The following is a 13,322-nucleotide window of genomic DNA, read 5'->3' as shown; positions in this document are numbered from 1 at the left end:
ATAATAGCAAATCCAATTTCTTTCTCTTTCCATGTCACCCCACATCTATATCTTGCTTTTAGGAAGGCGTCCTCCCATTGCGGGGTGCAAAAAGGAACACCCATTACCTGCGTGATCCGTGGATGCAAATGGGAAAAACACTCCAAGAGTCAGACTGAGCTAAAAGCGGGCGCACTATCTGCTTTCCCTGCCCCCCTTGGACCACAGCTAGCTCACAGGTGAGAAGTCAGTTGTCAGGTGCCCTTTATGCCTGAGCAGAGTGGAAATGTGCTTTCTCTTTGGAGTAGAAAAAAGCAACAGAGAAGCAAAGGGCAGATCCTTTCCGTTTACACAGGGGAAGAGCAAACACCATTAGGGGGCGTGTCCATCGGTACTGGCACCTGCCCACTCCTGGAGTCCGCGTTGGGGGTTGACTCCATCCTGCGTTTGGTGTGGACATTAAACAGTCCGGTGCTTGAAGATGAACATGACAATGTCCCATCTGTTCCTAGCAGGTCTCCTTCCTGGAAAACCCTGTTTCCTAAGGGGGAGAGGGAGGAGGTGGGAAGAAGGGACAAGAGGGGAGAGCCACCAGTTTGCTAACCTGACAGAAATGGACTGAAAATTCACCAGGAAGTGAAGGGAATATAGGAAAAGGCTCCCCTGGTCAGAAAGGACTGCCTGTTTAGGTTAGCTATTAGTATTAAATCAATGTTCATTTCCTGATTTGAATCATTGTACTTGGGGGAGGGGGGTGGAGGATATATAAGAAAGTGACCCGGTTCTTAAGAAATACACAGTAAAATAAAGTATTTATGGGATCTGTAACTTGTTAAAATGATTCCGGAAAAAAAATGTGTGTGTGTGTGTGTGTGTGTCTGTGTGTAGAAAGAAAGAATAAACTCAGTGTGGAAAATGGCAACATTTGGGGACTCTGGTTACAGGGTTTGTGGGGATTCTTTTATTTTTAACTTAAATAATTTTATTATAAAATTTTATATGAAGCAAAATTCATTAACAGAACTAAGACAGTGGATAAGCTTGCTGAAATCCCACAGACCTTTCTGAATGTAGCTGTCATTCTGAGTATTTTACTGAAGACCTGCCCTCAAATGGCAGTCCCAGGGCTGGGCCTCGAAGGCACAGGAGTCCTAGTTCCTGGCCTCTGGCTGCCCCCTGTAACGAGGGAATCAGCGTCTAGTGCTGGGGTGTCCTCAGCTGTCTGCTGCCCTGCCAAACACAGGCTCCTCACAGGCAATGCCTAACCCAGCGCAAGGCCAGCTCCCTAGGGAGCACCTCATATTGTTATTCAAACAACGCGATGACTGTGCCCATGAGTGAGTGGCCCATATGGAATTTTTGACGTTATTATTCCTGTAGAGAGTTTACCCTTCCTATGGTCAAATCTCATACTGCCCTGTGGCCCAAAAGGAAAAGCCACGTGCCAGAGCTGAGAGACAGGGGAGGAACCCTGGTCTTCTTTCCCAGCCCTGGGAAACAGCCGAACCTCCCGCATGTGATCCCAAGGTCAAGGATGTTCCGCGTCAGGGGTTCCGTTCACCAGCTTTCAAAGCAGCTGCTGGGAAGTGGTTAGAGTTTATCGGAGCTGAAGTGCTTGGAAGAGAGACAGATTAAAATCAAACATGGAAAGTACAGCTCCGTGTTGAAAACCCAACTTGCCAATGTTTATAGAAAATAGGCGGGATCCCGGGTCACCTGGTCAGCAGGTGAAGTCGACAAATATTTAGTGAGCCGGTTCTGGATACTGAGCTCTCAGACTCAAAGGGGAATGAATGAAAATAACTACCAGGTGCTCCAGAAAAGAGGAAAGACTGCCTGCCCCCCTTCACAGATGGCGCCGAATCTCCAGTTGGAAAAGGAAGATACATTCTTGACTCCCCAACCAACTTCCTCAGCAGAGCCAGTTCCTCCTTTCCCGGCAGGCTTTGCAAACTCTCCAGGCCATGTTTCCTGCTGTGTTTCCCTTTCTCCTAAAGAGGCTGAGCTTCATTGATTGTGAGAAACCTGGAGACACTACAGAGCCCTTTATTATCACCATCAAACGGTCCATTTATGCACTCGCGGTAGCCGATGTCTACGACACAGGTGTTAGCATCACCTAGAACTGGGCTTGATGGGCTATCAGGGTGCAGGGATGTGTTTCTAGATCCCCCCTAAAAAAAGGGGATTCCTTGGTCAAGTAGGTTTGGGCACAGCAGAGAATAGGGATGAACACATTCATAGTTATGAACAGGAACTATTTCACTCTGCCTAACCTAGCACTTCCCCAAATTATGTGAGCACAGACCTTTTCTTTTTCCACAAAAGACTATTAACAACCAACACAACTTGTGTTTTGTAGAACATGTTGGGGGAAAACAACTGTCAGGATGACAGTCCTAATCATCTGGTGGAGTTCTGGGCTCTAAGCTAATATGTAATGTGGTGTTTGGGTGAACGCAGCCCCTAAAGTCTGTGCCGGGTTAAGGACATGCGGGTCCTGGCAACAGCTCTGTCACCAACCGCGGAGATTGGGGAAGCTGTTGAATCTCTGGATTCCTACCAGTTTCTTCTTTAAAAAAAAAATATTTTATTGATTTTTTACAGAAAGGAAGGGAGAGGGATAGAGAGTTAGAAACATCAATCAGCTGCCTCCAGCACACCTCGTACTGGGGATGAGCCCACCATCAAGGTACATGCCCTTGACTGGAATCGAACCTGGGACCCTTCAGTCCGCAGGCTGATGCTCTATCTACCACTGAGCCAAACCGGTTAGGGCCTGCCTGTTTCTTTATCTGCAAAAGGAGTCCACGGCACCAGGGTTTTCTTGCGAATCGAGTCTAGTAATCTAAACAGCGACTCAGGAAGAAGGGAACTCAGCCTGGAGTACAGTTACCTCATTGAGTCCTGAGAACTCCACTGCCAGGGAGGCACCAACATGACCTTTTACAGGTGGGAACCCCACCCAACGGGTTGTCAACACTCCATTGCGCTGCCGTTGAGGTGTGTTGGGTCCCAAGTCCATACTCACCCGACCCATGATCCCGACTGACAGCAGAAAGCTCCCCTCTACGCCCCCTTCCCCTGGCCCATCTCCTCTGGAACTGTGTCCCACACCCTGGAGCCCCGAGGTGGAGAGAGAGTGGGTGTCATGGCGACGTCCCTGGGAGGGATGAGGGCCCAGATCAGGGCACCCTGTCAGGTGGGGATAGATGTGTGGGGCGGGATGGCATTTACACGAACATTTGGGGAGATCCATCACACCACACAGGCAGTTCAGCAGAGTGGCTACATGAACAATGTTGAGTTGTGGGTTCCAGCTCTGTCTTCACCCCTTATCAGCTTTGTGAGCTCTGGGCAAATTTCTTAGCCTCTGTGAGCATCAGTTGTCTAATCTGAAAAGTGGGACTGATAACAGTTCCTGTTTGTCAGGATTGCTTGGAACATTAAAGGAGATGAAAGTATGTAAGGCATTTACTGTAAATGTCTGGCACACTGCCAGGGCTTACTAATAACTATAATAAGTAGTTAAAATCTGAGTATTGACTGTGCATCAAGTACCGTTTTAAGAACTTTCTTGTATTCATTCACTTAAACTTAACCCTTTTAGGTGGAAACCAGTATTTTATAGATAAGTAAATGGATATAAAAGTTATGAAGTGGTACAGTGTGTGGTTATTATTAGCACTGTGACTACTGTCTTTATTAGCAATATTTCCTGATTATATAATATGTAACTACATCTATTATATAATATTTCCTATTGTATTACTATCACCTGTCTTGGTAGGTTCTGTTTTCTGAGTCCACTGGATTACGCAATGAAAAGCAGGTAGATGTGATTTTATCTATTCACCACCAGATGGCAGTATATAGTGGTTATTTAATCTATGACAAGCATGTCAAACTCAGAGGCTAACACGGGCCAAATAAACAAGGTGTAAGTTTATGTGGGCCGCAAAAACCCCCCAAAAGCTCCAATTTTCATAGAAACGTAGGTTTATTTCGAAACGTATAGTATAAAAAAAAAGAACAAGAGCAGTGATAAAATCAATGTTTTCTTCCTGACACTTGGCATCTCTTCTCTGCTACCATCTTTCCTGCTTCGGGGGAAATCTTGTTCACAGTGATTACTTTCAAAACTGACCCAAGGTGAATGTCAGTAATTCTGGATCTGACAGGAGACCTATCCCCTTTCATAATTATAAATAACTGCTCACACTGTTATATTGGCTGGGCCGCAAAAATATTTGTTGTGGGCCGCATGCGGCCCGCAGGTCGCGAGTTTGACATGCTTGATCTACGGTAATTTCAAGAGAGGGACTTTGTATGGGAAAGGTCTCAGAGACACGAGAATCAGGGCACAAATAGTGTAGGTGTTCTGCCATGTAGCAAAGTTAGGGAGGGAGTGATGTGGTAAATATTTGAGACAATTAGTGTCTCCTGTAAGCTGGCCATGAGGTTTATTCAGTCGTCTGGCCAGACCACCGTGGGGTCAAAGGCTCCTGCAATTCTATTTAGGCCTCTTTTAATGCAATGACTGCTTATCAACCCCCAAATGGGGGAATCTGGGTTTCTCTCTCCCGCCTGTATGTGTGGACAATAATTCTGAGGGAGAGGCTGGGAGAGGAAGGAGCCTATGGGGTGTGCAAGGGTCCAGCTCCTCCCCCTGGATCCCACAGCGAATCTTAGAGAACATCACACCCAATCACCTTTCTTATAAATGTGGACTCGGGGTTGGGAGCCTAAAATAGAGGAGAAGAAAAAAACAGACTGTCCCATATCTGTAGAGGACCCTTGATGTGCTGAATTGGGATCCCAAAGTTTTTTTGAATTACAGTAAAAATAGATTTTGCACTTGAAAAGACTGAGTAAAGTTCCTACTGGAGGCTAGATGCTCTACCAGTTATTAGGACACAAAAAGGCAGAAGATCTCCCCTGTCTGTTAAAGGCCTCATCACCCCTCCATTCAACAAACATATCTTGAGCATCTATATGATGTGGCAAGTACTGGACTTGATTCCAGGGATCTGGAAGGAGTGTACAGTCCAGGAGAGGAGACAGTTATATAAAGACATGACTAATAATGTGTTGTATTGAAATGTTATGCCATCTGTTACATAAGGTGGGGAGTGCCTGAGTAACCTTGGGAAGATCAGAAGAGGCTTGTGGGCAAAGGTGAGCAGATAATGGTGCAGGTGGGGTCCAGGGTGCACCCCAGGGGGAACGCAGTACCAGCTCAGGATCACAGGAATGCTACAGGGAGGCGGGATGCCTTCTCTGACACACTCTCTCTTAAATGCACCCTCTGATGAGGCAAGATAAAGGTAAATAAGGCTTTACATCAAGGAGGCAGTTTGATCATCTAGAATTTGCAGAGGCAAACAAGGACAATGCACACACCACTTTCAGGATCCCAGTAGGGAGAACAGGCTGGTTCCACTGGAGTAAGCTAGACAACAGATCCTATCCCCATGTCGGGCTGAAGATGGAAATGGTAAGGGAGTTGGGGAGAAGGCCCAGAGAGAAATAAAAGAAAGGCAGGCCTGCAATCCTAGGGCCTGGCTCCTAACCTTGAGTGCACCAGAATACCCTAGGAGGCTGGGCCTCACCCCTAGACTTCTGACTGAGCAGGACTGGGGTGGGGCCCACGAATCTGCATTTCTAACAAGTTCCATGTGAGGCTGATGATGTTGGTCCTGGGAACATGCCTTAAGAATCACTATTTGAGAGCGATGGTCTTTATTGCAGAAACCCCACATTGCCTGGGGAGATAGAATAACTGAAGATCTTCCAGGGTGAAGATCTAGTTGGGTCTCACGTGTTTGAGAATTGTAGCCCCAAACAACAGAAGTAAAGAGGAACTCGAGTTCTACTCAAACCCGAATGTGCCAGAAAGATACAGACTTTGGGGCTTACTCTGCCTACTGGTTTTAATGTTTTAGATAAGAAAAACTGTAGTGAAAGACCGAGTAATCGAAAATTTAATGGATAGTAGAAAGAATAGACTTCCCCCCCCGATAGCATTAAAACAAGAAAATAGCTTACCTGTTGTGAAGATTGTCCATTAGGTTTCTCTTAACTTCTCTTCCTATAACAACAAAAAAGTTGAAAATTAAGGTCTCCAAGTTGCCTCCGTGTCACAGCCAAGTTGCATCAACAAAGTGACAGAGAACGTGTCCTCAGAGGCGCTAGGCAGTGATATCGGGGATGGAGCTGCTGATCTGGAACCGTCAGCCCAGGCAGACAAGCTCTGAAGTTCACCAGGCCCCAGCTCCCGACACTCACCATTCACTGAACAACTCACCCACACTTCAGCATTTCTTCTCTGAAATAAGATTGCCGTGAGATTTAAATGGCACAACGTGTGAGCTATTTAGCCCATGCCGGGCATGTTGGAATTGTTCAATAACCCAAAGCTATTGCTCTTGATTACTGTTGACAAACATGACTTGACAACACGTCTCCTCTCTGACGGGTAAGGTTTTTCAATTCAGCAGAAAGGAATTCAAGGCATTTGCTTCTTGGAGACATATCAATAAAGTTTCAATGAACACATGTAAAATATTTTAACAAAATACATAATTTAGAAAATACGAGTAGCTTTGCTCATAATGAAAATGATGTGTAGAATTTGAAAGGAAAGCAAATGTGTAGACTTTTACCAATTTATCAATTATTAGAATAATGCACTATCTATAGACACAATTTTAAAAAAAATGCTCTTATCCTACAAGCCACTCACCTGTTAAGAAGCCTTAAGTAGTTCTGCATTGCCTGCCAGTCTTTAGTGAGCTCAGCTACGCATTCACAGTCTCTCACCATTGGCCTTCCAGCATTGCCTCTGAAACTCCTTGGGCCACACCTATTTCCAGCCAATCTGGACTTTCCCTATGTTCTAAACTTGTCTGTATTGTTCTGTTTCTATGCTTTGCACGTGTTATTTCCCCCAGTTGGCTTGCCTCCATGCCCACTGATATTTTGCAAAATTCTACTGATCCTTCAAAACTTATTTCTTACACCACTTCCTCCATGAAGATTAAAAAAAAATCCAGCTAAAGGTAACTGCTCTGTTCTTTTACTTCCTATAGGACCTTCAACCTCTTGGATGGGTCTGCTCACTGTGTGCCCTGGATGACAGTCATTCATTTATATAACATTCCCTCCATTAGACTGTAAACTCTGAGGAAGGAAGGGCCCTGGCTTCATCATTGTTTATCTACATGTTGTATTTCTTCACACGCTGACTTACATTGAGGTGGTACATTGCATGTCTTTAAAAAAAAATTGACATAGGATGTTAAAAACATCCTATGTTCAATGAGGGTCTACCTTGAGTACAATTATACAGAGAGGTGTAAGACATGGTCCATTTACCCAAGAACCTCCTAAGATGAAAATGAACAATATCCAGAGACAGATTAAGAATTTTACAAGCTCTAAGCATAGTAAAAGATCATGTATCAAAATAAAAACAACAACTATAAAAACAGACACTTCAAAGAAATTCTATTTTTTTCCTAGGATGATTCTTTGAAATAATAAATTCTTTCAAAAGAAAGTATTTTTGGCACACTTGCTTTGCCGGTGCCTTAGGTGCATGACTAATTTGTTGGACAAGCTAGCATTAACATTAATTGGGTTGTACGTGTTAAGGACCCAATGACTGGTACAGCTAATCAGTGCTAAGCATCATGGGAGCTTGGGAGAAAAAGACATCCCTGTGGGATTGGGCTGCCAAGAAAGAGTTTATGGAAAAATGGGGCCATGAGAAATTAGTTAGGCAAAGAGGAAAGTTTTAGTAAAACCAAAAGGGTAGTGCTCTGGCTGGCGTGGCTCAGGTGGTTGAACACCATCCGGTGCACTAAAAGGTCGCTGATTTGATTCCCTGTCAGGGCACATACTCAGATTTTGGGTTCCATCCCCAGTTCAGCGGCATACAGGAGGCCAACTGATCAATGTTTTCTCTCACATTGATGTTTCTCTCCCTCTTTCTCCCTTTCCCTCCCCCCTTTCTCTAAAAATCAATAAAAAAATATTTTAAAAATAAATTGAAAAAAGCATTATGCTAAGTGATATAAGCCAGTCAATGAAGGAAAAATACCACATGATCTCACTCATTCATGGATAATAGAGACCATTATAAACTTTTGAACAATAATAGATACAGAGGCAGAGCTGCCTCAAACAGATTGTCAAACTGCAGCGGGAAGGCCGGGGAGGGTTGGGGGGCAGGAGAGAGGGGGGTAAGAGATCAACCAAAGGACTTGTATGCATACATATACGCATAACCAATGGACATAAGACACTGGGGGATAGGGGAGGCTAGGGGACTGTCAAGGGCGGGCGGGGGGGGAATGGACACATATGTAATACCCTTTGTAATACTTTAAGCAATAAAAAAAAAGAAAAGAAAAAAGCAAAAGGGTAGCAAAGAATAGGACTTGTGTAAAAACACAATGGAGGGGACCCACGTTGCGGATATGGGGGATGGATTTGGCATACGTGACCAACTTACTGAGGCTCTTGAAAACCGGCCCAGAAGACCAAACATGACATGATTGGTAAAGAGATAGGTTGTTGAGCAGTGAATGACAGCATGATGGCAATATATTTGAAAGCCTCACCTGTTAGTAGTCATCAGGGAACATGAAAAGGGTTAGGTCCAGAAAGACTTGCTAAGGTTAACACTTTGAATTAAGTGAAGTGATGAAAGAGCCTGGTGTGTGGTCCCATCTAAGGGAATCCAGACGAAAAAACAAATTTGGAAATCTACTTTCTCAAGCTTTCATTGATTTTCAAGTTAAACATTACTTTCTACTATCCCTCGTTTCTCTTAGCATATTGGTTTATGCATGTATTATCTATAATGCCCTGAAAAAATTTTGTTGCCTCAGTACCTGTTTCCTTACATGTAAAATGACAATTAAAAGTACCTTTTCCAGAGAGTAATTAGGATCAAGTGAAAGAACACAGTAGAGGATCTAGCACAGTGGTTGGCACAAACTACAATTTCAACAGGGTTAGCTAAGATTTTTTTCATTTGTTATCTTCATCATCGACATTATCATCATCATCTCTTAGTCAGTTTTCTACCTTCCTTCCCTCCCCCCCCGCACCCCCTCCCCCCACATACTACACTGGAAGTTCCTTGATTCCAATGATTGCATCTCATTATCTTTGTTTCTTCAAAAGGAATACAAAGTAGGATTTTTGCTATGTACTGAATTGTAAGAGGAAAAATGCCAGAAATCCATGAAAGCAGGGATCTGTGTTACAAAAGAAGGAATATTAAATTATTCTTATTTTTGGAGGCAGACAGACAGGAAGAATGGTGGTTCCATAAACAGGAGAGCTAGAAGGAGAACTGTGTGCAGCATTTGAGAGATCCTGAATTCAGCATTTAGCTTACTGAGCTGACATGATGGATGGGCAGCAGAGTGGCAGAGAGAACAAATGTACCCAACCACCTTCCATTAAAAGAAAAAATGGGCATAAACTTATAGAGAGAGCAAAAAAGGAGATAAAACAGAAACTCCATGAATGTGCCCTCGCCAGTTTGGCTCAGTGGATAGAGCATTGGCTTGTGGACTGAAGGGTCCAGGGTTCCATTCCGGTCAAAGGCACATGTCCAGGTTTCTGGCTTGATCCCCAGTAGGGGGCATGCAGGAGGCAGTCACTCAATGATTCTCTCTCATCATTGATGTTTCTATCTCTCTCTCCCTCTCCCTTCCATTCTGAAATCAATAAAAATATATTTTAAAAAGTCCATGAGTATGCAGTAACTGACCTAGTAAATCAGCAATATAGATAACCAAGGACTAGCTGAACACAGACCGTAGAATCTTTAAAGGCATCATGAAGGTGGGAATGAAGAGGGAAGGGCTAAAACCAGGATAGTTTGGAAGGTGTTTAAGAAGCAGTTGGTCCCTGGCTGATTTGGCTCTGTGGATAGAGCGTCAGACTGCAGACTGAAGGGTCCCAGGTTTGATTCTGGTCAAGGCCACAGGCTCGATCCCCAGTTGGGGGTGTTCAGGAGGCAGCCAATCAATACTTCTCTCTCATCATTGATATTTCTGTCTCTCTCTTCCTCGCCCTTCCTCTCTGAAATCAATAAAGGAAGGAAGGAAGGAAGGAAAGAAGGAAGGAAGGAAAGAAGGAAAGAAAGAAGGAAGGAAGGAAAGAAGGAAGGAAGGAAGGAAGGAAGGAAGGAAGGAAAGGAAGGAAGGAAGGAAGAAAGAAAGAAAGAAAGAAAGAAAGAAAGAAAGAAAGAAAGAAAGAAAGAAAGAAGCAGTTGGTTGCTAAATCCTTTTCCGCACTTGGATTTCAGGTGGTTTCCACTCTCCATCTCAATTAAAGAATATTAAGTATAGCATCTGGAAAGGGTAAAACAGGGTTTCTGGACCTGGAACACAGTAGGGAACACACAGCAAAGGGCAGGGGTACTGAACCCCAAACCAAGTGGTTAAGTGTGTAAATATGAAATTCTGAGACCCTCATCTGCTCCCTGCCCCTTCACTCTGGGATTGTTGGCAGCCGCCCTCTCGCCCTCTCCAGACATCTGAGGAAAGTCTCTCCCAGGAGAGACAGAAATGGAAACCAACCAACCAATCAATAAGAAAACCTCTGGAAACAAAGAGGGAGAAGAAACAAAACAATGGACAATAATAATTTTCATCATGTCACTTGCATGCAAAAAGAATAAGAAACTGTTGAATAGTCTATTGAGAGCTTCCCCCTGGGGCCTCCCCTAAAATCTCCACCCTGAAAACCCTTAGAACAGAGGAACCACTGTGCTCTCTGTCCCAGGCACGTTACCACTAGCTTCCTCACTCTCAAGCTCTAAAGGCCGTTCCTTTATCTCGATAACTTGTTTCCTAAACCCATTCTTTTAAGGAATTACTTTTCATACTTATGATTTATCAAATAAATATTGTCTTACAAAAAAAGAACAAAAAACAAAAAGAACCAAAGGCTATTAAGAAAAATCAGAGAACGGCAACAAAAAAAGTCCTTGGAAATAAAAACAAAACAGCAGAAATGAACTTTTAAATACAGAATCCAGAAGGAAAAGGTGAAGAAATCTCACATAAAGTAGCAAAAGAGATAAAGACATGGAAAATGAAATAGAAAAGATAAAAACATTAGAGGACCATCCAGGAGGTCCAATATCCATATAATTGGAGTTCCCTAAAGATAGAGCAAACAAAGGGTGGGGAAAACTTTGTCAACAAAATAATATAAGAAACTCCCTCATAACTAAAGGACACGAGTTTCTAGATGAAAGCACTGACCAACTGGCCAACACAGTGGATAAAAATAGACTCAAGCCAAGATACAACATTGTGATATTTCAGTTGTAAGTATACAGAACACTGAACAAATGGGAAAAAAAAGGCCATTTGTTACCTCCAGTGAAAAGTAAAGATCCTACAGGCTTCCAGGAAAAAAAAAGAGAAAGAAACAAAACCCCAGGTCATATACAAACATAGACTGGGGATCAGAATGGTTTCAAACTTATTGAACACACACACACGTACACATACACACACACACACACACACACACACATCAATCTAAACCTGGCCAAACTACCAATTAAGTGAGAGGGCAGGTTAAATATATTTTCAGATATATAAAACATCCATCCATATATCTTCCCTCCTTGGAAGAAGGCTATTGGACAATGTAACAAGCAAATGAAGGGAGAATCCAGGAGGAGAAGACAAGAGAAATAGGAAATGGAGCACTAAACACAGGAGAGAGACCAAAGTGTCCCCAGGATGATGGTGCCCAGGGATCTCAGAATGCCAGCCGTGTGCACAGGGAAAGGGCAGCTCATTCAGCTGGAGAAGGTAAGAAGGTACTGGGCAGTTTTCTATCCCCTGCACCACCATTCTTTTAGAGCAGCAATTCTCAACCAGGGTGCTGCAAGAACTTTTACAACATGCAATAGGTGACTGTTTAGTCAGGGGCACTGACCTCTTTTCCCTTAGGTTGTCAAATTAAAAAATGACAACAGCCAACGCAATAGCGTTCTGGTGTGAATGAATAAAAATTATGCTTTTTTTTGGGGGGGGTGTCAGATCAGCAAAAAGTATAATATGTTTTTTGGTGCGCCACAGAATGTTAGTAATTAGCTTACGTGTGCCATGAGATGAAAAAGGTTGAAAACTGCTGACTGAGAGAAATAATATTTAGAGGCAAACAACCGAAATAATCAGCTAAAAAGTGATTTCCTTTGAGGAAAGTGATCAGTCGGAGCTTCATTTGAAGATTTGGAAATCAAGCCAGTCATAACAGCAATGCCCCGAGGAAGGGTAAACCAGATGATAGAAAGCCAGGACAATAATGCTTGTGAAAATACCAACTCACATCCCTTTACCCTACATTAATTATTCAACTTCTAGCACTGTGGGCCAGGCCAGGTGCTCATAAGTGATCATAACGGGATGAGTAAGACAGAAAGTTTACAACCCAGTGAGGTAGCCAAAACAGAAACAAACAATTATGATCCAGTGATATAAGTGAGTTCATAGGCAAAGTATTATAAAAATGTGGGCACCAGCAATCAACCTTCCAGAGTCCTCTAAGGCTGTGCAGTCCAATATGCAAACTCCCTGCCAACGAGCCACATGTGGCTAGTGGCTGCCGTAGTGGACAGTGTAGACCAGTGGTCCCTAACGTTTTCTTGGCCATGCCCCACCTGAGCAGCTCTAAAATCCTGAGGCCCACACCCTGTGACATATATAATTCTTATTATTCAAAAAGAGAACTCCTATTCACATGGAGGGAGCCTAAAGGCCATTCACTTGGTCTAAACAAGCTTCCAAAGAACATGGCATCCATGAAAGAGAAACATAAAAGAACCAAAGGACAGTTGAAGTACTGAGGAAGAAATCACTAAGAAATTGTTTAAAAAAATGTAGTCATACGAAAAAATAGCAAATAAAGTTTCAAAGCATGTAATAGAGAACTGAAATGCATAAATATGTCACAATGTAGGTTTATATACTGTATGTGAGGCCCCTAGAACAATAAGAAATGCAAAAAAATTCACTGTTAATAACTCATTCTCAAACGGCCCCCCCCCCTTAAAAATCAAATTTGCCCCCTTGTAGGGCATGTGCCCCATGTTGGGAACCATCGGTGTAGACCTAGAGCATTTTCTTTTTTTAAAAATATATCTTATTGATGTTTTACAGAGAGGAAGTGAGAGTGAGCCCACAAAGGGGCTCTCAGTGCATTAGTCTTGAATATAATACAAATGTGGTCAACCCAGGACAAGTTCCATGAGGAAGGATGGCAGTTAAGCTTGTAATATAAACTGTTTCAGAAGAAAG

General features: G+C 43.2%; 1 protein-coding gene across 4 annotated transcripts in view; it reads right to left on the bottom strand.

Annotated features, from left to right (window-relative positions):
- The window catches only part of LOC102756189 (chromosome unknown open reading frame, human C4orf19), a 70,104-nt gene that overhangs the window by 6,405 nt on the left and 50,377 nt on the right, over positions 1-13,322 (bottom strand). For 3 of the 4 annotated variants that reach the window (XM_006759280.2, XM_006759281.2, XM_006759278.2), the window contains exons 2-3: positions 6,028-6,070; positions 4,072-4,074 (exon numbers count right to left, since the gene is read on the bottom strand). The gene's annotated coding sequence lies outside the window, so the exon portion shown is untranslated. The remainder of the gene's footprint in view (positions 1-4,071; positions 4,075-6,027; positions 6,071-13,322) is intronic. The other variant, XM_015561000.1, reaches the window with a different exon arrangement.

This window comes from Myotis davidii, unplaced genomic scaffold (genome assembly GCF_000327345.1).
Source record: "Myotis davidii unplaced genomic scaffold, ASM32734v1 scaffold235, whole genome shotgun sequence".
In the NCBI taxonomy this organism is placed as follows: domain Eukaryota; kingdom Metazoa; phylum Chordata; class Mammalia; order Chiroptera; family Vespertilionidae; genus Myotis; species Myotis davidii.
This window is presented reverse-complemented; position numbering and strand designations above follow the sequence as displayed.